Raw genomic sequence first — 26,351 nt, forward strand, 5'->3', positions numbered from 1 at the left:
TATGAGACACCGCACCTAGCCTGAACCTGTTTTAAAAGCTTGGATTTCAGAAACACTGAAAGGAGTGTGTATTTAAAGAACTACCCGAGCCTTGGTAATTTATAAAGAAAAGAGGTTTAATTGACTCACACTTCTGCAGGCTGTACAGGAAGCATAGCTGGAGAGGCCTCAGGAAACTTACAATCATGGTGGAAGGCAAAGGGGAAGCAGGCACCTCTTACCTGGCTGGAGGAGGAGGAGGGAGAGAGTGTGGGGAGAACTACACACTTTTAACCAGATCTTGTGAGAGCTCACTTTCAGGAGAACAGCCAGGTGGAAATCCACCTCCATGATTCAATGACCTCCCACCAGGCCCCTCTTCCAACGTTGGGGATTAGAATTTGACATGAGATTTGGATAGTGACAAATCCAAACTGCAGCAGAATGGGATTAAGCCCAGACTATAAAGCTTAAAAAAAAACCACTTTCATTATTACTTCTAAAAAATCTGGGCATCTTTCTGGCCATGAGATTGGGGAACAGAGAGAGGGATTGTCCCATCAAACAGTACACCCGCTGTCCCTTTGTTCTGAAACGACTTCCTTCTTTGTTCCAAACTGTCCTTGACTATCATTGCAGTCAGATGTCCACTTAACCATCTCTTCCTCTCTGGGGAGTTCTTCCCTGATTCCAAATTCAGTTAGGTGTCCCCCTCCAGAGCCCTCCCAGTGCCTTGTCCTTGCTCATTCTGCTAAACGGCTTGGCTTCCATACTGCCCCCTGTTGCAGGTTATCACCCATAGGCAACCACCTTGCCTCACCCTTCATTGGCTCCTAATCCTACCCTGCAAAGGGACTGGTTCACAGATACTCAATAAATATCAAGTGAATGAATGAATGAGACCCTATTAGTGCAGAAACTTTTTTTGTTTACTTTTTCATCTCTATAAAAGGCGACTTTACTTTTCTGTGTGAACATAATGAGAGCCTTTTTTCCTAGCTTCTCTTCTTTAATTAGATGGATCATGAAAATTCACAGAATGCTTTAAAAAATGAACTGGTTCAGAACATCCCTCCCAATTATTAGCAACTCCCAAGTATTCTACAAGGCGCTTTTCATGATACCCCCTTTTCCTCGCTGATGTTTCCAGAGCCTCCTGGAGTGGAAAGAATGTCTGCGAAGGAAAAAGAGGTGAGCTATGGAGACTGCTTTCCCAACCCAGGTTCCCAGCCAGGACTTTTTCTTCTAGTTTCCCAGAGATCAAGCCAGTGGCTGCTTCCTGCCCCCTGCTGAGCTGTACCTGGAGGCTGATGGTTTTACAGTTCTTGGGTAAGCATGCAGATTCAGAGCTGCATGCTCAGTAGCTCGAGGCCTCCCTTAACTGGACGAGGTTGGAGCCCATTCCATGAGTTGTTGGGAACTCTCAGCCTTTGGTTCCTTATTATGAGAGTGTTACTGTGGCTCTGGGCTAGACAATGAATCTAGCAGTAGTTTTGATGTCTTTTGTTTCATGCAGCCCATAAAAAAGCAGCCAGGCCCTGCTGTCTGCACTTGGTTTGGGCAGATAGACCCTCTACTATGACAGCCTTTAACTTTCACTCTAACCTGCCCTCATTAACTTACCTACAAAGGGAAATCTTGCATATCACATTTCGCTTTATAGCAGCGTGTAGCGCCCTCATGGTGCCCATCCCACCTACCCGCTTTGAGACCCTGACTGGGGCAGCTTAAGTGCATTGTCCCCGTTGGGTGATTCTTAGAACCGTACATAGGTCACTTTAGTTCACTGGCCTGTTCCTATCTTCCCTCCACTAAGTAGCTGCAACTGAATTTCGTGATAGCCTTTTCTTTTCTGCCTCTGAGGTGATTTTAGGGAATATGTGGAAATCTAAATCTCCTGCTGGTCGACAGGCAAGAGCTGGGTACCAGAGGCTGAGCTGCTGATGGGGTATTTGATTCTTTTTCATTCTGATTAAGCCTCTGGGGACTCATAGTCCAAACATGAAGGACAAATGGATTTTAAATTAGTTCCTAGGATCCAAAAACTCTGGCTGCAAGTACAAAGAGGTTAATGGTCTTATAGGCATTTTTACTTGCTTCTCAGTTTTATAGCTTTGAATCCTTATGTGAGCCAATAGGAACTTCTTGTTGGCCGGAGATGTTAGAAAACTAAACCCAGGAGGAATAAAAATGGTGCCAGGAAAGACAGATAACCTGCAGAAAGGCGATAAAGCTGCTTTGGCTTCTCCCAGCCTGTGCAAGCCTGCCATCAGGAGGGTAGGTGTAGACAGGTGACAGCCCCCGTCTTTAACTACAAAAGGGCCTGGAGGTAGCATAAAGAACCATTGGGGTTGGTATCAAACTCCTGTCCTCCTATTAGATGTGCCACCCAGAAGGCATGGTCCTGTTGCTTTTCTGTTTAATTTTCTGAACAGTGGACATGTATTAAATGAGGAACAAGCCCTCTTGCAGATCTTTGTACAGTATGCAAGTATTCATTCAATATCTAAAATGCTAGAAAGTCCGTTGTAAGCCAACCTTACTAACAGCTAAGCCTACGGGAAATGTGATTTCCTCAGCCACTACCAAAGAAGTGACAAAATACCAGATATGTTTTTATTTTTTTACTTTTTAATTTTTGTGAGTACACAGTAGGTGTATATGTTTATGGGGTACATGAGATATTTTGATACAGACATGCAATGGGTGGTAATCACATTATGGAAAATGGGGGATCCATCCCCTCAAGCATTTATCCTTTAAATACCAGGTATTCAATTAAGAGAAATAGACTGCAGCAGAGATTGTAACGGTCTTCAACTCTATATTGTCACCAGTCTTCTAGCTCAAATGAGGGTTTGAATACATTGCCACCAGAAGTATTTTCTGATTCAGAAATTAGAAGCAAGTTTTCAAGTGCCAGGACGAAATCCACTGCAATCATATAAAATGTAATCGCCCCATTTATTATTACAGAGATTATCAAAGGTCCGATGCTATTTTTAATGGCAGTGTGTTTTAATGGCAATGTGTTTTATTTCTCTGGTGGAAAAAAGGGCTATGCTCCAGCGATCTAAAATAGCCCCACTGAGCAAATTTCACACCTCCACACAAGGCACTTGAGGATTTGTATGGGAAGAGTCTGTTTGCTTGGGTTGAAAACGATGTGATTTGGAAAGGGAAAAAGATTGCTGAGGGCAGGAAGTTCCTTCCATTCAGCGAAGGTCATAGGTAGCTGTTATCTTTCTGGTGTCTTCCTCTGGCCCACGGGGGCAGCAGTGGGCAAGAGGGTGTTATTCAGTTGATGGAGGTAGGGAAAAAATAAAGCATATGAAGTCGAGGATTGAGCACTATGTGGAAAAGTTTTACTGCTAAGCAGGGAACCTGTGTCTAGGCTCTGCGGGATGAGATTTCTAGACATGGGAGGGGATGTGGGGAGAACTAGGGAGGGTCCTTCAAAGCCAAGACACTGCAGACTCTATCTGTGCTCTTAGGATAGCAAAGTCTCTGATGGTTGCTGTTGGGCTGGCAGTATTTGAGCCGTCCCTGGGAGGGGCTCCTGCTTGGGATATGGTGATATAAGATGTGGTGCCCAGATGCCCCTGCTATGCACAGGGCATGTGGGTCAGGATTGGGTGACCCAGTCCACCAGTATCAGCAGGCGCATGGCCAGGCCAGGGTTTATCAGTGGCTACAGTAATGGGAGGTGAAGACAGTGTCCTTCTCATATATTCCTTTTATTTATTTTACTCCCCTGGCCATTTCTACCATCATTCATATGGCGTTTGAGAACATGCAGTTTGATCCTGGACGCTACCCTCAGCCTGCTCACCTCTCAGGAAGGGGGACAAACGCCCAGCACAGAACGAGCTTAATGTCAGGCATCCTGAACCGCTGACTGTGGACCAACCCAACCCTGCAGCCTCACAGGGGGCTTTTTTTATTCTTGCATCTCTTCCCAAATACCATGAACTCCTCCAGACACTGCATTCCTTATTAAGCTGGACATAAATGTCTGACTGAAAAGGTGATCAACTAAAAAGTCAAGGTATAGATCAGGGAACCACGCCCTCCTAGCAGCCCCCAAACTTGTTGGTATCTTCACACTGGAAAACAAGCCATTTGATCCCTTTTAGCTAACAAAAAAAATGCATTAAACTTCATAGCCAAGAATATTTATGATCCATCTGACCCCAAATCTCAAAACCCATTGAAAATGGAATTTAAATTTCACAATGCCCTGAGATTCTGCCAACACCAGTGGGGAATATAGCTAAGAGATTGTGTTACATCTTTGACCTGAGCTTTTTTTTTTTCTTTTAAATATGGTCTTGATAAATGATTTCCCATTTACCTTTTTCCTTTCTCTATTGTCTGTAACCTTGAAACTTGATTTGCTATCCGCCAAGCAGCCCCAATTTGTAACTTCACTAGATGGGATTGGAGAGGGAGGCTTGCAGCCTCAAAACAACCCTGGTTTCCCATCACAGGGCCTCAGCGAGTAGAGCTGCTTCTGAATGCTTGCTCTAAATTCAGCCTTGCTGAGTGCTACTCAAGGTAAAGATGCTGTGGTGGGTGGTGTCCTTAGTTCCTAATCTCGTGAATTATCCCAGCGTACTTTGGGCAGCAGATTTCTGATGTAAAAATGTGGTGTTGCACTGCAGAGCTGTGGTCTTAACATTTACACAAAGTCACAAAGTTTGATCTCAAAGTCGCCAAGCCTCTCTGTGCCTCAGTTTCCTCATACACACAAAGGTATAATAACCCTCACTATCAGTAGGATGTTTCAGCAGCAAATAACAGAAAATTCAAATCAAATTGGCCTCAACAATAAGAACATTTACTGACTCCCAGAACCAGAACTGCAGTGGTAGGGTATGGCTTCCGCTCCTATCATCTCCTGCCCCAATCCTGTTTAGTTCCCACGACAACTGAATCCTAACGATGATAGGGAATAGGAAGCAGCAATCTGCAAACTGACATGGTTGCCAGGGTTTTAAGGATTTTATTTAAGGTAACATCCTAACAGATTTTTGAACTACCAAGGTTCTAGCCCTTAATAATGATATTTAGTGCCCTAAAAGTCAGTGGCATATACTTGGGATGCTAGGTATTTCATAGCATAAGACCATAGGGCCAACCTTGCTTCCCTTGACAATTCTAGAATGTGTCCACACCAGGCATAGAAGTCGGAATGGCTGTGCCTTCTGTGAGGTCACCAGTATCATCAGAGGATGCTCCTTTTAGGGTATGCAGGTAGTCAATGAATAGCCAGAGCTAAGAGGCACCATGAGGCTGAAATGTCACCTTGGGTTCCCTTGAAGGGAAGGATACAGAGTCCAGCCGGTGCTCACTCCTGTTGGGGGTCTTCTTCCAGAAGCCTAAAGCAGTGGTTCTCAAACTTGAGCACTGGCTTTGTTTGAGAGCTTCTCAGATACAGATTGCAGGGCCACGCTTCAGGAGTCTCCGATCCAGCAGTTCTGGAGAAGGCCCTGATCATTTGCATTGCTGACAAGTTTCCAGATGATGCTGATGCCCCTGGTCCAGGGACCAGAGTTTGAGAAGCACTGACCAAGGGGATGAATGATGGAGAACGCTTTGCAGCAGAGACCAAGGGCTGCGACCTGGACTCAGTTGGCTTTCCTCCTATTCTGGCTTAGTTTATTTATTCTCAGTGTGCTCCCCCTCATCATTGAAGTATCCTGGATCATTCATTTATGGAGGGAACCACATTTTTACCTTAGAAGCTGGAGCTCTCTGTGGGAGAGTGGTGGGGTTTTATAATTTATCAACTATGAGGAGCTCAAGATTTTGTCCCCATGGCTGTTTAGAATGCTTGAGAGAACATAGAAGCTCCCAGAGGTATGGCCCTTTTTGGACTGGTCCCCAACACTGGAAGCAAAAGGAAGTCCCAAGTGGAAACCCTACGCAGTGCTGAGTCTACTGTGGCTCTGAGAACTTTTAACTAATGGGCACTTGTAAATGTAACAGCATTTCCTACTGGCGTGAATGCCTTGGGTAAAATGCTCATTAAACTGTCAGCCAGCAGAAAGGTGTTGCTCCTGGAAAGAGGGTCACAGCATCCAGGGGTGGAAAGTAGGCCTCCCCCCAGTCACCTACCACCAACCCCAGACTCAAACCCTCCTTTCAAAGCCCTTCAGAGGATGTTACAACTCTCCTTCACCTCCACCAGGAAATTATTCTTTTTCTCCAATCAAAAAATATATATTTATTTTTAAATCTATTTCCTTTTGTTGGAGAAGATGTTGTCTGTGAAAATTGAGAATGGCTGGCCACTGTCCATGGTAGGACAGTCTTTCATGTACTTAGAATCCCTTATAAAATAATTTCTGAGTCTTTCTTATTTTTGTTTCATCATTTTAAAAATTACCATTTAGTATTCCTCACATTTACACAGTAAAAAAAAAAATTACATAGCACACAATAGTATGTAACAATTCTTCCCTAGAAATAACCACCAATAGTAGTTGCATATGTACCTTTCAAAGATTTTCCAAACATTTATTTGTACACACACACACACACACACACACACACACTTTTTTTTTTAACTTAATGACATATCTTGGGGTTTCTTAAAATTAGCACATATACTTCTTTATAAGGATATACTATAAATTATTTAATCACTTCTCTGTTTATGGTTTTTTGACTACTTCGAGTTGTGTACATTGGGCAGTGTTGTAAATATATCTTTCATTATTTTGGCAACTACAAGTTTTCCCAGAAGTAAAGTTGCCAGGCCAAAGTTTGTGTATATATTTTTTTCTTTTGGGACAGAGTCTCGCTCTGCCACCCATGCTAGAATGCAGTGGCATAATCTCAGCTCGCTGCAACCTCCACCTCCTGGGTTCAAGTGATTCTCCTGCCTCAGCCTCCCAAGTAGCTGGGATTACAAGTGTGTGCCACCATACCCGGCTAATTTTTTTTAAAAATATTTTTGGTAGGGACGGGGTTTCACTGTGTTGGCCAGGCTGGTCTCGAACTCCTGACCTCAGGTGATGCCTGCTTTAGCCTCCCAAAGTGCTGGGATTAAAGGTGTGAGCCATCGTGCTGGGCCCAGGTTTGCTTATTTTAAATTTTGACAGATTGCATTCTGGAGGTTGTACCAATTCTCACTCCTGTCAAAAATGTTCAAGAGTGCCAGTGACTCCCTATATATGCTCACCTGTATAGTGTGTTGACAAGCTTTTAAGTTTTTGCCTCATAGGCAAAAATAATGCTATTGCACACTTATAATTCCCAGCTTATCTTCTTGTGTCATTGAGCACCTTTTCATATATGTAAGTAGCATTTGTGTTTCTTTGAAGTTTGTTTATATCGTTTGTCGCATTTTTCTATTGGTTTTTGAACTTTTTTGTAGGTTATTTTTACATATCAGAAATTAGCCTTTGCCTATCACACATGTATATTCTGTTGTAAGAATTTTAAATATTTTTCCCCATTTTGTTGTTTCTCTTAATTCCATTTAAAGTGTTTATGCCATGGAGCTATTTTTTATTTTTATATAGTTAAATATAATCATGCTTTTTCTTAGGGACTTGTGGGTTTATGTCAAAGGGCTTCCCCAATCGAAGATTATTACAAATGAAAAAGAATATTCCTCGCTTTCTTCTAACACTTCTGTGGTTTATGGTCTTGTGATTGCTTTCTAACATTTAATTTGTGTAAGGAGAGAAGTACTGATACAGCTTTATTTTGCTTCCCAATGGTCGTCCGTTTGTCTCCACACTGCTTATGTCATGTACTCTTTCCTGATATACAGTGTCACTGTTGTAAACGAAATTCTCATTTGAACTTGAGTGTACTATTTGTGGAATCTGTGCTGATTCCATTGATGAGTCTATTCATTTGCCAAAATCTCATTATAAGGAATAGAGCAAATTTATCATGCATTTTAGCATTTGGTAGGACAAGTATCCTTCATTACTCTTCTTTCTCAGAGTTTTCTAGACACGCTAGTATGTTTACTTCTGTATAGAAAATTGAAAATCTGTCTGGAATTGAAAGTTGGTATGTCTATTGAGATTGCATTAAATAGATCTGTTTAGATTGATTTAAGAAGAATTGACTTTTTATGATTATTAAGTCTTTCCATCCAATAACAAGGTTAGCATTTCCATTTGTTCAGGTTTTTTTGGTGCCCTTTAGTGGCATCTGAAAGTTTCTTCATGCGGAACTTCTACATTTCTTATTAAGTTCATTCCTGGCTATTTTTCAGTTTCTTATTATAAATGAGTATTTTTTTCATTTTGTTTTCTAACTTGTGTATATTTTGCATCTTATTTTTATACCCATCAATTTTCTGAATTCTTTTACCTGCTATAGTAATTTTTCAATTGATTATCTTTTTGTGCTCTCTGCAAATGGTAATTTCGCCCACCCTCTCCCCATGCTTCCACTTACTTCTTTCACCTATTCTGTTGTAATGGCTACTACATCTAGAACACTGTCAAATAATAGCGGGAAGAATGGACATCTAGGTCTTGCTCCTGACGTGAATTAGGAAAGCTTCTAGGGCTTCCCCATTGTGTATGATTCAGGATTTGGTGAATGATCTTGTTATGTTATTGAGTTAATATGTTATGAAAGCATCCACATAATATTTTGTTAAAAGTTGGATAAAAATTTTACAATGAATGTTAGATAATTAAATGACTTTTCAGCATCCAGGGAAGTGATTTATCATTTTTCTCTTTTGCTCTATTAGGATGGTAAACTATAGTTATGGCTTTTTCCAATATTGGAAATAGCTAGTATTTATTCTGTGTTTACTTCGTGCCAAGCCCTATTCTAAGCACTTTACATGTGTTAATTCATGGAACCCTCCCCATATACTATAATTAACCCCACAAGAAAAATTAGAAAACTAAAAACTAAAGCACAGAGAAGTTAAATAATTATGTGTACAAGATCCTATATCTGGTAAGTACCAGGCCTGGGATCTAAATACAGGCAGTTTGGCTCCTGAATCTATACTCTCACCAGCTACTCTCAGCAGCAGTCTTTGAAATTCTGATAAGAGATAGCATTCTCTTAAAGTGTACTGGATTCTGTCTGCTAACACTTTTTTTTTTTTTTTTTTTTGCCTTGATATTAACACATAACTTTGGACTATAGCTTTTCTATGTGTATATTATCACTGTCAAGTTTTGGAATTATTATCTCCTTAGCTTCAAAAACTAATTTGAAAGTTTTTCTTCTTTTACTGTGGCCTGGAACAATTTAAGTAGTCCTGGAAAGATCTTTTCTTTAAGACCTTCTTGGCACCTATGAAAGTGTCTTATTCTGGTGCTTTTGAGCGAATTGGATTTTTGATGATGTACGCTATTTTTTTCTCTAATCATTGGTTATTTAGATTTTTCTGTAAATTCTATGGTTGGTTTTTGTAGTTTGTTTTTCTAGAAAACCATCCATTTCTAGAAAACAAACCATCCAGGTTTTCAGCTTTATTTCAGTAGAGCTGAGTATCTCAAAATTATTTTGTTTTGTATACATACAAAACAGTTCCCTATGTACTATTTTGATTTTGTATTGGCTTACATTCTTATTTTTTTCTTAATTATTTTAGCCAGGAGTTTTTCTGTTCTGTTTTGTCTTCAGAGAAGCAGCTCATGGATTTGTTTGTGAGTTTTCTGTTTTATTTTAGCATTTGCTTTTTGCTGTTACTTCCCCTACCCACTTCTAATTTTGTATATGTTGTTTCATCTTCTAACTTGACTAGGTTGGCAATGGTTGTTATCTATTTTATTGTTTTCTTTATCCCAAGTACCATCTTTTGGATCTATTTTTAGTTCCATCTAAAAAAACTAATCCCTTTTGTCATATTTAGTTATATTTATTATCATTTTTGTAACTTGCCAGATTGACTGCTCATATTAATTATTTTCATTCTTTTCTGTTTTGCAACACTAGTAGGTATAACCATGAGGTGACAGGCAGTATCCCAAAGATTGTGATACATGATTCTTGCATTATCAATATTTTCTAGAGATTGCATTTAAAATTTTGTTTTAATTTCTTCTATAGACCAAGACTTAAAGCTAGAATTTCTCAGTTTCCAGGTGGTTAAGATTATTTTTGTCTCTTATAAATCTGGTTATTTTGATCAATATTTCAAGGACAATTAGATAATAGGCATTTCTTTATATCCAGGGTTTAGAGGCATAGATATGTACAGATACAGATATACACACATGTGTGTACACACTCCACCCTGTTAACTGTGGGATTAAAATTGTCATTAGCTTTCTTTTTTGTCTACTTAATCTGTCATGGCCTGAAAAAGTGACTGAAATTTTCTCACCACAATTGCCTTTTTGTCTGTTTCTCTTTGTCTTTATTCCAGTTTTTCTATTATGCATTTTGAAGTAATGCTATTTGCTACATGAAAATTCACCAAATTATATGTTTACTGTTATAAATTGTCCATCTTTGTTTTGTATGGTATGTTTTTGAATTGAATATCATGATCCTTGCGATTTTTTTTTTTTTTGCTTGTACCTAATTTCCATGTCTTTGCTTTACCTTTTACTAGCAACCTTTCCAAGTAATTTTATTATCGATATATTTCTTGAATGTGTAATGTGGCTGATCTATATTTAAAAATCAATCTGAAAGTATTTTTCTATTAAAAAGGAGAGTTTCCCATTTACATGTCCTGCTTAACTATTTTTTTTTTACTTATGTCATCTTATAACTTATTTTACTCTTTCTTTTTTTATCATTTGCTCTATTGCTTAGGTTTTATTGCTTTAAGCTCTGAGTAAATGTATCTATTTTCTACTAGTTTTTAAGGCTGACATTTTGGGTTTTATTCTAAGGATACCCCAGTAACTTTTTTTTATGAGTCTCACTCTGTTGCCCAGGCTGGAGTGTAATGGTGTCATCTCAGCTCACTGCAACCTCCATCTCCCGGGTTTAAGCAATTCTCCTGCCTCAGCCCCCCAAGTAGTTGGGATTCCAGGCACCTGCCACCATGCGGGGCTAATTTTTGTATTTTTAGTAGAGACGGGGTTTTACTATGTCGGCCAGGCTGGCCTCAAACTCCTGACCACAAGTGATCTGCTCGCCTCGGCCTCCCAGAATGCCAGGATTACACGTGTAACCCACTGCTCCTGGCCCCCAGTAACTTTTAATATGTTGAAAACTTCTTTTGTCAACTTCAAGCAATATTTTTCGACACACTGCTATGAAAAATGAGGTAAATTAGCAAGACTCCCTGTTGCCCTCCGCACCTTCCTGCCTTATTATCCCTCTCAGCTCTGTACTCCGTCATTACCATTAGTCCAGTTCTTCATGGCAGTTATCACAATGTGTCCCGATGCTACTCATTCATTTGTTTACCTGTTTATTAAGTCCCCTTCTGGACTATAAAATACTTGAGGCCAAGGGCTTTATATACTTTTGTGTGATCAGAAAGAAGTGACACAATTACAGGATAAGAGAAAGGTTATATGGGACCTTTAAGATGATCTCACCCAAGCTCTCACTTCGAGTAACGAATTGACCCCGGGCGGGCAGAGACACTGGCCCTTCGTCACAGAGCTAGTAAATGACATCACACAACTAATGAATTTCAATCACTTCACCCAAGCTTGTTCCAGGACTCCAGGCTCCCTCAAACACATCTTAACCACAAGGAAGGCTTCACATTTATGTAGAATTAATGTGGATAATATTTTTAGCAATTTCAACTGCTATCACTCAGCATCTTTTAAATGACATATTTGAAAATAGCTCCATTATAATGTACAATTAAAAAAAATCATTGTTTCATATATTTGTAATAATCTCGTAAGTCTTTTTTTTTTTTTTTTTTTTTTTGAGACAGAATCTTGTTCTGTTGCCCAGGCTGTTATGATCTCGGCTCACTGCAACCTCCCGAGTTCAAGCAATGTTCCTGCCTCAGCCTCCCAAGTAGCTGAGACTACAGGCATGCACCCCCACACTCAGCTAATTTTTGTATTTTTAGTATAGAGGGAGTTTCACCGTATTGGTCAGGCTGGTCTTGAACTCCTGACCTCGTGATCCGCCTGCCCTGGCCTCCCAAAGTGCTAGGATTATAGGCCTGAGCCACCTTGCCTAGCCATAATCTTGTAACTCTTTATAGATATATTCTGAATGTAATCTTTGGAGATTTCTTGGTGGAGGAAGCCTGAGAGGAAGAATACCCATTGTAAATGGGGAACCAAGATTCCAATAAGTGACATACTCAAAGTCACTTAGAATGGCAAAAATTGATTCCAGAAAAGAATCTCTGTTTCCTGGCAACCAGCTCAGTACTCCCTGAAGGGCACTTGGAAGGAAAGTTTAATCAATGGAAGGGTCAAATGTTTTCTTTTTCAAACGGCCATTTTGCATGTAATGGCTGCTTCGTGCAGACACTGTGGGCTGTTCTCTTGTTTCTAAGATCTAGGGTCCTTCTGTGCAAATGCATGTGCTGTGGGTAAGAAATTACTTCAACTGAGTTTATTGGCATTTCTTAGCACATATGAGTTCAAAGAAAATTATTACAGGTAAGAGCTCTGTCCATTAAAACACCACTGTATAGATTAAATAGTGATATATTTGGTCAAAGAGACATCCAAGAAAAGCTCGGGACAGATCTTGCCAATTCTAAAGACCAGCCTTTCCAAAGGGTCTGTAAATCTTTCTCCGAACCCCAAAGCCACCTGCTTGGCCCTGGTTATTTTTTCAAGCGGACTGAATTCCTGCTCGTGGGAATGTATGGAGTATAGGAAGGGTGCTGGAGTCAGACTGAACCCTTGGTTAGAACCTGAGCTTCTGCATGCTTTTGAGAAAGGCTTTTTCATGGCCAAGCCTTCGTTCCTTTAGCTGTGGACAGAGTATAATGACATTATTTTAGAAGGTTGTTGTGCTGTTTCAATAGGATTGTGTGCGGGTATCTGCTGCTTGGTACATTTACGTGTTCACCTGATCACAACACATTACTATCTGTCAATGATTGGCAGGGACCAAATTGAAAACAGTACTGACCAGTGCTGTCTCATCATTTGTGCTCAATCAGAGACTTAGGTCTGTTTCTCTGCCAGCTTTCAAAATTCTGTATTAAGTGTACGTAGTAACTCCTTAGGACTTAGAAACATGGACTTCCAGTTAACAGAAAAAAACATGGAGTTATCAAAAAATAAGGTAATGAACCTAAAGTTACATGACTCACTGGCCAGCTCTGTGGATGAGCAGCTCTCACAGAGGGGCACTGTGGCACCCTGGGGGGCCACCTCTGTGTGGTGGGGGACGGGTGCCACAGATCCCTGGAACTGCGGTCTCTGGAGGGCTCTGTTTCTGACTGATAGGCGACACTTTCTTAAATTTCAGTTGTCACACTGCAGACATTTCTTCCCTGTTAGTAACCATTAGTGCTTTGTGTGCTAGAAATCATGAGTCAGAGGGAACAGGACAGTCTTTTGTAAGATAGGCCATTGAGGAGTAACTCCAAATAGAAACAGTGAGTTGCAATTTCTCCTTTAACAAAAATGTTACTGAGCACTTGAGATGTGCTGGGCTGGGCGAGTGCTGGCTGATGGCAGGGACACCATCAGCAAATCAGACCCAACCTGCCTAGTGGGAGAGCTGCGAATAACTAGAAAAGACTGTGGTGTTCACCTTGGCCAAATTAACCTGGACCTCAGTTCCTAAAGCATAAAAAAAAGGGGACCTGGACCAGGTGATTCCCCAGGGTCCATTTGGTCCATTTTACTTCTTTGATTCATGTTTATATGAAACTTCACCCTCGGTTTCTAAAGAAAAGGAAGGATAGAGAAATAGAATAAGTAACATTTTAAATGGTTTTACAACATCTTAATTTCCTCTGTAAAAAGATTTAAACTGAACTGGTAATGATGACTTCATCTAAGCAGCCAATTTTAGCTCAACATTTAGGAATCGCCATGGAATCGTCCCAAGAGCCTTGGCTGTTCTTCCCCCCCCACCCCGCCCCCCTCCTTTGCTCTTTCTGGCCTACTGCTGCTCAAAGTTTTCCATGTTGACTTTTTTTCCCGTCTCCCTACCTGCTGGTTCCTCCACATCGCTCACTGCTTGTGTTAATTCACTTTTATTTGACTCTTAGCATCATCCATCAAATTCTCACATGTCCACTAGCATATCATTGTTTTAGTAGGGGCTCTGCAGCTTCAATCCACCTCTGGCCCAAATTCCTCTCACTGTTGCTGCTGTTTTTTCCTCCTTCCTCATCTGGCTACCTAGAAATGGGTGATATTAGCATTGAAAGGTCTATTCCTGTCCACTCCTATTCTCCCCTAAAATTTCAGCTTTTGAAACTGAACAAAGTGATACTGCAATAAACACGCCTGTGCTCAGAAAACTGGGACTTTCCTCTAAAACAAAATGGAGTTTCAAATCGTAATGAATTTGAATTTTTCTTTTGAAAACATATTGCATCCAATTAAGCTGTATTGCAAGCTAGGCTCACAGTCTATGATTTATGTTGTTATAATTAGCAGATGAAATAAAGATTATAAAACACACGGAACAGGGAAATGCGACTTGGGAATATGTTAGAAGTGTTAGTTCTGAACATTGCAGTGTTTGTTTCCATCAGCCTGTTTCTAATTAGAAGCACAAGCACAAGATACAACTAAAGGATAGGATACAAAATGGAGGATATTTTAGGCCAGGTGCAGTGGCTCATGCCTGTAATACTAGCGTTTTGGGAGACCAAGGCAGAAGGATCACTTGAGGCCAGCAGTTTAAGACTAGCTTGAATAATACAATGAGACCCCACCTCTACAAAAATAAAAAATAAGAAAAAAAGCTGGGTGTGGTAGCTTGTGCCCATAATCCCAGCTACTTGGGAAGCTGAGGCAGGAAGATTGCTTGAGCCCAGGAAGTCGAGGTTGCAGTGAGCCATGATCACACCTCTGTACTCCAGCCTAGATGACAGCAAGACCCTGTGTCTAAAAAGACCCAATTTAAGGTAAATATCAATCTTCTCAGGTTTGCCCTAAGTCACTCGGTATATTTCAGTCATCATTTTGTTTATTGTCCCTCCTTCCCGCCCTCTAGAATGTAAGCTCCGTGAGGGTAAGGAATTCTGTTGCTTTTGTTTAGTGCACTATCTTTAGGGTATCGAATAATACTTGGCATATAGTAGGTGCGCTCTCTATATTTGAGTAAATGAAAGAATAGAGGAATAGTCATATTTGCAGGATGAAATTCTAGTATTATAAAAGGAAATGACTATACTGCAGGCTAAGTATGGTAAATGAAACCCATGTGTTTAATCTCCGTTCCCTGCAGAAATGCCTCTAAAATAATATAAAAGACATAAACTCACAGAGACTAAAATAACAAGAGAGAAGACAGCAGCAGACAAGAGATTTCAACAAAGTTTTGATGGCTGCAACCTAGGCCCAGAGGGGAGAAGCTAATTAGAAATGAGCTATTTGTGCCAGGGCTCCCTAGAAAGACTCAGGATTCCCAGGCATCTTGTGCCCCTCATGCACCCTCCTCAGGACGCTGCTGGAGGATGGACTTCACCAAAACCGGGTAGAAGTCAAGAAAGAAAAAGACCTAGGATTGGGGAAACGGATCCAGCACAGGAGAGAGCTAAAGGACAGTTCCAGGCGGAGACTACAGGGAAGTCTCAGCCTGACAGGGTAACAGGCCTAAGGAGCAACCAGTCCAGATGGTAGCAGGGAACAAAGACTCCAAGGCTGATGTCTTAAAGGAAAACATGATCTTTCAGGAAGTATTTCTCTAGTTGTTAAAGAAGTAGAAGCAGCAGCAGCTGATAGACAACCTAGTGTACTTGAACATACGCAGAGGAGATTTTACAGTTCTGTCAGGATTGAAGGTCCCATTATACAAATGAGAAAACAAAGCAATTATAATCTCCAGGGAAAGCAAACAGCTATACAACAAAAGGAAATGGAATTATATTCTACCACGAAGACTTCATGGTGATTGATAGTTACTTACTTGACATAATACTATATATACTGGGTTTTCAAGGGGAGGGTAAGTGTTTGGTGTGTGTGGGAAGGAGACAGTATAAGAAAATAAAACCAGTATCTTTCATAACTGAGAATCAATAGATGCTATCAAAAACTGAAAAATCATGGCAGGACACAGTGGTTCACACCCGTAATTCCAGCACTTAGGGAGGCCAAGGTGGGCAGATCACCTGCAGTCAGGTGGCCAACATGATGAAACTCTGTCTCTACTAAAAATACAAAAATTAGCTGGATATGGTGGCACATGCCTGTAATCCCAGCTACTCAGGAGGCTGAGGCAGGAGAGTCACTTGAACCCAGGAGGTGGAAGTTGCAGTGAGCTGAGATCACGCCACTGCAGTCCAGACTGGGTGACAGAGCAAGACTCCATCTCAAAAACATAGAATAAAACTGAAAAATAAAAAAAATAGCAGTAGAAATGTAGTATTCAAAACTATAAAGGTAAAAACTCAAAGAAATGGGTAAAATTGGAAAGTGCTGGCCTTTGGAAAGCTTTCAAAGCTATGTGTACATGTGTCATATTTTTATATGAGTAAGAATAAAATTAACAAGAGGACATTATGCTTTCGTTATTTACCTCAAGAGGAGGATCTCGAAGTCAGATGTGTTCATCTTTTAATCTCCATACATAGAAGATAGTTGATAAATGATGAATGAGTGAATGGAGAGCTGTCATGAGCTTATTTAGAGTTCATAACATATCACTGGCAACTGGTGGAATGATAAGAAGTTCTGCATCAGAAAATGATTTAAGGAAGCTCAGAAAAGATATGCAATTGTGTACCCCACTACAATGGAGCCCGGGGGTTTCTGCTCAGTTTAACCTATTACACAGCGTAAAGCTGGCAAAAATTGCTCATTTCCATAAAGCTGACTTTGCAGATTTAAAAAGTCCTGAATGGGAAATAAATATGCTGCTCTTAATAAATGTCTAGTTAAGGTATAGTTAATATAGTTAAATGTGAAAGTGTATAAATGATATATTTTAATAGCACCCAGAGCACATTTCAGGACTGAGATAAATGCAAACTTTAAAAAAATTCTAACATCCTCTAAACACATTGCCTTATCATAGTAAATGATAAATTACTAAAGAAAAATGTTATTCTGCAATGTTTTGAAGATTAAGTAGCGTATGAGTGAAATTAACGTTGTGTGTAAGTGAAGCTGTGACTATATCATGTCAGGTTGGTAATAAAATTGCAAAGGAGAGAGAATTAGAGTTTTATGCCACAGAAATGGAAGTAGTTTTCATTTTAATTGTTTTTCTTTAAATGGATTGTTTCTGTAATATACTATATTCTTTCCAGTTCACAGATGTTCAGGAGGGATAAAAGAGTTATAAAATATTCTAATGTGAGCTTTTAAAATAGCTTTTTGGGAAGAGGAAAAGAGCAGTCTAAAGAATTCAGAATTTTTAGAGTTCAATAAAGTATTCACATTGCAAATTTAGTAATTTGCATTTTGTGATATGGAAAAACAAATGGCCTTTTAACGTTGACACCACTGCTGGCCTGTTAGTCGCATAAATTCATTTTGCTCATGATTTTATTAAAGTCAGAGATCTCTACAGTTCACTTTCTTTCTTCCTTGCCACCTCTCTCGCTAGCAGCAGTTCTTTATTCTCGGCCTTAGGAAAGTCCACCTTTTCTCTAGCATCTAAATGTGGCTCTGGACTTAGCCTGAGCTGACCTGGATGAATGAATTTGTTGTGCTAATATCAGAGGCTCCCAGCTATTCCTCTGCCACTGGCCAGAATCCTTCCCTCTCTACCCTTCCAGCAGGCCCCACCCAGGGGCTCCTCAGAGGCCCCATGATGGCACAGAGTCAGAGTGCTGGGCTCCTTATACTTGCTGCGCTTACTATTTCTTGCTCCTTCTCCCTGTCTTCATATTTTTCCATGATTCTAAAGCTATGTTTTTCTTTTGTGCTGTATGTAAAGGCTCCTTTGTATCTCAGTCTCTGATCTTCTGTTACCATCATAGCTGCTTTTCCTTGCTGGGAACATGCTCAGAGCCCAAGATACATCCTGAGAAATGGGCAGTACTGTGGAAACCAACATTGGGATCAAAATGCCACTTTATTGACTTGTTTATTCAACAACAACGGCAGCCGATGTTTACTGAGGGCCTATTATGCATGAGGTGCTGGGCTGGTTTTATAATGCTGAGTGGGAGATACATGCACTCTGCTTTTGTGCAGCTTACAATCTGGTGAGCAAAATAGACACTGAAATGAATTTGCCAATGAATCCATGAATTTCCAATATCATAAGCCCCGGGAGTCAGAAGTACAGAGTGGTATGTGTACATAGAGCAGGGGTATCCCACCTAATTTGGGGGGTTAGGGAAAGTTTTCTTCAGGACATGGTACTTCAACTAGAGTCAGCTGGAAAAGAGCCGAGCTTTCTCTACAGAAGCTCAGGAGTGAAGGACTTGAGGCAGGGCAGAGAGCGGAGGATTTGAGAAACTTAGAGAAGAATTCTTGCTCTTCATTGACAAGGAGGCTTTGAAGGATGAAGCTGAGTGGGCAGAAGATGTTATGGAGGGCTGGCATGTGAGGGGCAACGGAGGCTTGAATGGGAGCAGGAGGGGCAACGGAGGCTTGAATGGCATCAGGCCTGTACTCCGACAGAATGGATTGGAGGGTGTAGGTGTGGATGGGGGACATGTGCTCAAACTCTCCCTCATGTCTGAGGTCAGCTGGTACCCTGAGGCTCCCTGGGTCTTCGCGTCACTTCCTGTGGTCCTACTGCAGGGTCACACACAATCAGGTGTGAGAGGAGGGGGAAGCACAGATGTGAGAGACGCATGGCTGCCTTGATTAGAAGACTTTCTAGACTTTTCTTTGGGCATTTCTCCCATTTCTCAATGTCCAGTCAGTGCTTGTTTCAACCTTGCTTCTGCCTGATCCTCTGATATTTCTTGGAGGTAGAAAAGGAAACATGAAATAACGTGGCAAAGGCAAAGAGGAGTGCTCTGTTGTTTCGTATAAGGGTTGTATCACCAACCAAGAAAATGAAGCCACACTTGAGATGGCGGAAAGTGTGTCATTTCAAATGGAAAATCCAGTCATTAACTACATGGTAAAAATTATTAACAAGAAAAGGACCAATGATGGAATGAGACATTAATGAAAAACATAGATACGAGTTTCTGTTTCCCACACTGCAAAGTTGAATTCCATCAGTCAAGCCAGAAGGTTGGGATGACCCTGCTCTCCTAGCCTCCTCTCTACAACCCAGTACAAACATATTCTTTGCCAAAAGCAGCACCCGCCGTTTGGTGAGATTCTCTGTTATGCCAGCTATTTAGAGAATAAGTTATTCTCCTCGTCCCTTCTTGTGTAGTTTTCCACCACAGGGTGTTTTCCACTTTTTTCCTTGTAGTGCAACACTTGGTGTCATGGGCAAAAACACGTTCTGAGTGTAAGAACAAATCCCTTCCTCCCTTCTCTCCATCCCCCTGTCCTTCTTTCCACCCTTTCTTCCTTCTTTTTTCCTTCCCTTTCTTTCGATCAGTAAGTATTGTTTATGACATGCAAAGCACTAACTTCTAAAGCAAATTTGTGCGAAGCAGCAGTTTTGATCATCATCCCAGCTTTGTCCTGAAATGACTCCCCATTTATTGATGACGTAATTCTGCCTGGTCAAGTCAGAGGAAGTGTTAGCCACATGGACTTTGTAGCCACAAATTCTAGCACAGTTATTTTGATTCAGCTGGGTCTTTCCTATTTGGGTGCCTTCTTTGGACACGTTTGAGGAAAGATGGAATGTTGGGGGGGGGGTTGTCTTCTTTTCTCCTTTTTGAAGTTCCTTCCCCCTCCGCCTCCCCTCTTCTCCGAGAGAGAGAGAAAGTGACAATCCCACTGTACACAATAGAAAGGGAAAACTCAGGCCCCTGAGTGAGTATCAACAAGCGCTCCACAGACTGAAGCCTGTGCCCACAGGTGAATGACAGCAGCACCCCTCCGTAGGAGCAGGGCCACTGCTGTGGAGTCCAGCAGAGAGAGAAGGTGGGAGGCAGGAGGAGTCTGGGGAGATTCGCTCACCTGACCCTCACCTTCTCCCTTTGGCACCATTCCTTTGCATGCCCGGCCACCCATCATGCGCTCAGCAAGCATTTGTTGAGCACCTTGTATGGACATGACATTGAGACGCTCACACGTTGTCTCACTCCTCAAGGAGCATACCGTCTGGTGGGAGGGAAATAAATAGACCACAGAACACCATCTGTGGCAAAGCACATAAAGAAGGAGCACTAACAGAGGGACATTTGCAGGCACACAGGGAGAAGGGGAGAATTTATGATGTCTGGGTTTAAGATTCAAATATGAGAATGTGACACTTAAGTGACAAGGTCCTGCAACGTGCATGTGAGGTGTCTGATAAACCTTCATGTCAAGGAAGCCTAGTGTATGAAAATTTAATCTCGGAAAAGTTAGATGGGACTGTTATGTCATAAACAGGTGCTTTACAACAAAAGATTCCTAAAATAGTAAGTATGTCTTAAGTTAATATGACATAAAATATTAACAGAAGGCATAGACTTAAAGGGCTTTTGAAATGTTAGTATAGCTATGAAAATATGGTTCAGCATCTCATTGCAGATTATCTTTCATAAATATTTCTGCTGCATAAACTAAAACATACCTGTAACTGGATCATAAGTGCAGACCTCTCTAGGAATGGGACCGAGGCATCAGGAATTTTTAAATTTCCCTGGGTTGTTCTGCTGTGTGGTCAACATTCCTAGGCTGGAGTAGCACCATCTCGGTGCGCCGCAACCTCTGCCTCCCAGGTTCAAGCAATTCTCCTGCCACAGCCTCCCAAGTAGCCGGGATTACAGGTGCGTGCCACCATACCCAGCTGATTTTTTTTTCTTAGTAGAGATGGGGTTTCACTGTGTTGATCAGGCTAGCCTCAAACTCCTGACTCATGATCCGCCTGCCTTGGCCTCCCAAAGTGGATGCCACCATGTGTCCTGGGGAGCATCTGATTGGACAATGGGGACTTGATTTCTCCAGGGCCTCTCATCCTGGAGTACAAATTGAATTACACAGCAATCGCAATGCAGATGCCACTAGCTCTGATTTGAGCCAGTTCTCACAGGTGTGTTGCAGTCCTGTCCCTACTCATGGAAAGAGAGCACTGCAAATATGTCCACTAGTCCTGCCATAGTTCTTAGGGGCATGTGCAGTTAACTAGCCCACGACATTTCTCCCTCTTCTCTTGACTAGCTTTGTTACCTTATATTGTGACCCCAAACCACGGCCCTACGTCACACCCGCAATGATTCCAATAGGGGGCAGCCGGGAAACGATTTTAGCTAAAAGACACCATCCTGTCCTCAGAATCGCTGGTCCCAAGCAGCTTACAGCTCAGGGTGTTAGATTTCATCTTCCGGTATAATGAGTTCTCTTTGGAGGGTCTTCATGGTCCACAATAAAAAAAAAAAGTCAGGGGCCACCCCCCAACGCAACAGCCTTGTCTTCATCCCTGCTCATTTTCAAGTAGGAGCCACAGCCATACCAAGCTTTGTTTCGTTGCTAGAAAGAACAGGACAAGCCTGGTAGCAAAAGGAGTATGGGGAGACAGGAGGAAAAGAGTTCTCAGGAGGAGGTCAGGCCAAGGACCTCTGTAGCCACAGTCTACACAGCAGCGGGAACACTGCCTGCGGCCCTGATCAGTGGGCTGTGTCTAGGCAGGAAGGGCTGGACTCGCTTGCAGTGTGTTAGTGTAGGGCCTTACGACCTTCTCAGATGGCCTTCACAGAGCGGGTGTCTCATCCTACCACGGACATTATGTGACTGGGCGACGTTGGTTGCAGAAGCCTCATCAGTAAAGGAGCATACAGTGATTAAGGGAGCGCCGCACCTCTGCCGGTTGAACCAGTCTTTCTGTGAACCCTTCTCATCATTTTTCCAGGTTCTGTTTTTTCGCTCTCCATTTTTTCCATTCCCATCATATGTGTGTACGATGTAAACATAGATGCGGCATGTGTCTATACCCTATGCTACTGTTAAATGCAAAAAATTCTTTTTCTTTGCCAAAATGTGCATTTTTGTTATTTGAGGAATTACTAACAGTTAAAGAGGCCCTCATAATGATTTAAAATGTCCGTATGCAGTAATATACAACCTTCAGAAAATACTGGTAGTGTCTATTAACATACTGCAGTGTGTGCGTACGTGTATTTTAACAGAATCTTGCTCTGTCACTTAGACTAGAGTGTAGTGGTATGATCACGGTCCTCTGCAGCCTCAAACTCCTGGGCTCAACCCATACTCTCACCTCAGATTCCCTAGTAGCTGAGACTACAGGTAGGTGCCACCATGCCCGGCTAACTTTTTTTCCCTGTAAAGATGTGGTGTGACTATGTTTCCTAGGTCGATCTTGAACTCAGGGAGTTCTAGCCTCGAGGAATCCTCTTGCCTCAGCTTCCCAAAGTGCTGGGATTACAGACAAGTGCCACTGCACCCAGCTCTGCAGTATAAAATAGTAAATTCCAGGAAAATGTAAAGGAGGCCAGAATTTCCAAACCATTCTGCTGCCATTTATAACAAATAGGCCTCTAATACTATCTATTTCACTCTTTTGTGTGTATTTCTGTTGTTTCGTAGATACAACTGTCTCAAGTGTTGCATGCTTTTAGAGTAGAATAGAGATGCCAAGTTGTTCACATTCTCCAAGGTGTTGTTTAAGGAGACAAACAGCTTAAGCAACACCCCCGTTGATAATTTTAGCACAGTTGAGATGTAGAAAAGCAGAGATAGGCCTTACTGGAAATCACTGCCTCCACATTGCTAATGTGTGAAAATCCAAACTTCCCAAACATACAAATTAAATTAATGCTGGATGTTTCCTTCCACAAAGCTTTCATTAGATAGTGGGCTCCTAGAGTGCATTCATGTGAAGGCAGCTCTTCCAGAGTTCATCTCCTGTGCAGTATGAAGCAGGCATCCCTCTCATTCTGCATGAAACATTCCAACTGTTCCTAAATCACGAGGTCTAGATTGAACACCTTTTCTTTTTCAACTTTATTTGCTTTATTTACATATTTAACAATTCTAAAATATTTACTTCTTGCTTTGACAAAATTAAAAATAAAAAATCTGGCCGGGCGCGGTGGCTCAAGCCTGTAATCCCAGCACTTTGGGAGGCCGAGGCGGGTGGATCACGAGGTCAAGAGATCGAAACCATCCTGGTCAACATGGTGAAACCCCGTCTCTACTAAAAATACAAAAAAATTAGCTGGGCACGGTGGCGCGTGCCTGTAATACCAGCTACTCAGGAGGCTGAGGCAGGAGAAGTGCTTGAACCCAGGAGGCGGAGGTTGCGGTGAGCCGAGATCGCGCCATTGCACTCCAGCCTGAGTAGCAAGAGCAAAACTCCGTCTTAAAAAAAAAAATAAAAATAAAAATAAAAAAATAAAAAGTCTAGGAGCACTGACTAACTCCTATTTAGGAGAAAAGGGTGACATGTACAGCTACAGAGCATTAGGGTTCCTCCTTTAACAGAGGAAAATATTAATAAAGTGCTTCATTGATCATAAAAGGGCTGAGAGCTGCAAACATTTGTTCACACTAGATAAGGAAAAAATTACCTAGGTTTTTACACGTGTAATCAGAGGATACAGCAAGGCCAAAAAGCGTCTTGAGCCAAGAACGTTTAGTCTTGGAACAAACAGTGTACGAGGATTTCCAGTGTTACAGCAGCCCCTGGCAGAGCTGCAGAGAAAAGCCAAGGGGTCTCTGTTCAAGTTCTAGCCTGGGGCCCGCCTGAGCAGTGGGCGCTTCTGCTGCTGGGGCTTCCGGTAGAACAGTGAGGGAGTCATGGCTGATGAGCACGGTCATGTCCACTGTATGGGCAGACATCACTAGGCGTTGGCTCACTGTTCACCAGTGTTTTCCCTACACCTTGTGCATGTCTCCAGCTAGGCTTCACTGGGTCATTGACAAAGTATTTTTGAGCTGGAGAGAACTTAGAAAACCATGTGGATCAACCCCCTCATTCATTATGCATGAAAATGCAAATAACTTGCCCAGGACCGTAACACAAGTAAAGGTTAGAGGTGAGACTACAGTTTAGTGCTCTTGGCTTCTAATCCAAGACTTTCTGTACCTGCTACCATAACTCTTCATCTCCCGCCTTCAGAATGGGATGACTCCCTCTGGTTATCCTGCCAGATAACCTGTCCATCGCTAAAGAATGGCCATGATGAAACCCTGGGTACAAAGCTTCTCTAGCCATAGCGTGGGCCCAGCAGCAGGTTCAAGTAACAACCCTGGGCTTTGACAGACTCACCTGCTCCCGAGCCCTGCCCCCTCTCTTCCACAGCCTCACTGCTAACAGGGGTCTTAGCCGTCTCTAATTCTTCCTAGTGGAAACCTTAGGACCTAAAGCTTCAGCTCCTGCATGCACAGTCATGGCAGGGCATTAATGCTAGCTTGATTTCCTCCAGAAATGAGCAATAGCTCTTCCAGCATTTTCTACAGGCTCCACATGGCTCCAAATCACAGCCCATGGCCACAGGCACCGCCAGCTCCCTCAACAAAATTGGGAATTTTGTGGACCCCACGAGAGGCCTTATTTATTACCTCTCCCAGAGAAAGCAGACTGGGGCAATAATCGTCAAAGTAATATTTACCCCTTAATAACTGCCTATTTTTATACCGGTGTTAGAGGTTAATAGCAGTGTTATTTACTCCTCTGCCAAAAAGAACTGAAGGATGTGAAATGTAGCAGTCAATAAAGCTGAACAGTCAGATAAATAACATTCATATTATTTCCTGACAAATCCTTCTGCAACCCAGGGATATAAATAACCCGAAGAAAGCAGTTCCTGCATTACAAGTTTACTGATGTGTAAAATGTAATTTAAAAAAGAGCCTCGAACCCTGGAAACACGGGATTCTATAACTGTGTACACTGACAGACAGCCCCACGATTGTGTGCACACACATGTGTGGAGGCCAGCTGCAAACGCACATTTGTTCCCAGACACAATTATTATGGCTAGTCCGTGAGCGTCGTCACTCCTCTCATTTCCTCTTGACTTCGGGGATGTGCACTTCTGCTTTTCCTCCCACCTCTTTGATGGCTCTTTCTTAGTTTTCTCCTCTCATACTCTTAAGAGGACTTCGTCCTAGTCCCAGGCGTTCTGTTCTGGTGCCTTCCTCAGTGGTCCCGCCTGTCTGTGTGGCTGAATCACAAATATGTATCCCCACCTTCCATCTCCCTGACATCTAACTCCTGTAAAGACAGGCTCCCTGACATTCTCACCGGCGTGTGTAAGAGGTACCTCAGGCATGGACTGGCTTCAATGTGGCTCTGGATCCCACCCCCAACTTGCTACCCAGTCGCTCAGCCCCTGTGGTCTTCCCCAAATCATCAAATGGCATTACCTTTCATGCAGCTATTTCTTGAAAATGCCTTGCACCTTTTTAATCCTTCTCTGATATTCCTGTGCCCCCACTTGATATTAAAGACACCAGCAAGTCCTGCAAACCTCCATCCCTGTTCTTTCTGTCCCTACCCCCTACCCTGTCCAAGGTCACCATCCTTCTGGTTGCTTTCCCAGCTGCCACTTCAGCCCCTCACTCATTCCCCTCCCAGTAGAGTGAGCTTTTAAAATATGAATCCAAGGTCTTTGCATGGCCTACAGCCCTATGTGACCTGACCCTGTTCCTCTCCAGCCACTCTCCCTCTTTCATCGCCCTCCAGCCACAACGGCCACCTCTTAGTTCCTCAAACAGATCAAGCAGGTTGCTTCCACCCAGGATGCTGTGGATCCAGTGTTCCCATGCTGGTTTCCTCCTGTCACTCTGTGAGAGGTCCTTCCAACCATCCAGTCTAAATACACGCTGCTGCCTTCATGTCACCATTACTATGTTCTTTGTAGCACACATCATTTCTTGAAATTACATTGTTCCTAGCTGGGCTTGCATGTTCATTATTGATCTCTACCAGACTTGAGCCTCCAGAAGAACAGGGCGTTGGGGCTGTCATCTTCATCACCGGGCATCGCGTGCCTGAGGAGCTATCAGGCACCTGTATTAGTTTATTAGGACTGTCATGCAAAGCACCACAGACTGGGTGGCTTGAATAACAGAAATTTATTTTCTTAAGATTCTGGTAGCTAGATGTCCAAGATGAAGGTGTCAGCAGTGTTGTTCTTCTGAGCCTCTCTCCTTGGTTGGCAGATGGTCGTTTGTTTCCTCTGTCTTCACATGATCTTCATTTATTTTATTTTTACTTTCTTTTTGAGACAGAGTCTTGCTCTGTCACCCAGGCTGGAATGTAATGTCACAATCTCAGCTCACTGCAACCTCCGCCTCCTGGGTTCAAGGGAT

General features: G+C 42.2%; 1 pseudogene; it reads right to left on the reverse strand.

Moving 5' to 3' along the window:
- LOC141579989 (heterogeneous nuclear ribonucleoprotein A1-like) overlaps positions 1 to 26,023 on the reverse strand; it is a 66,071-nt pseudogene extending 40,048 nt beyond the window's left edge.
- Positions 26,024 to 26,351: the final 328 nt, after the last annotated feature.

The sequence above is a fragment of the Saimiri boliviensis genome, chromosome 10, assembly GCF_048565385.1.
Source record: "Saimiri boliviensis isolate mSaiBol1 chromosome 10, mSaiBol1.pri, whole genome shotgun sequence".
Classification (NCBI taxonomy): Eukaryota; Metazoa; Chordata; class Mammalia; order Primates; family Cebidae; genus Saimiri; species Saimiri boliviensis.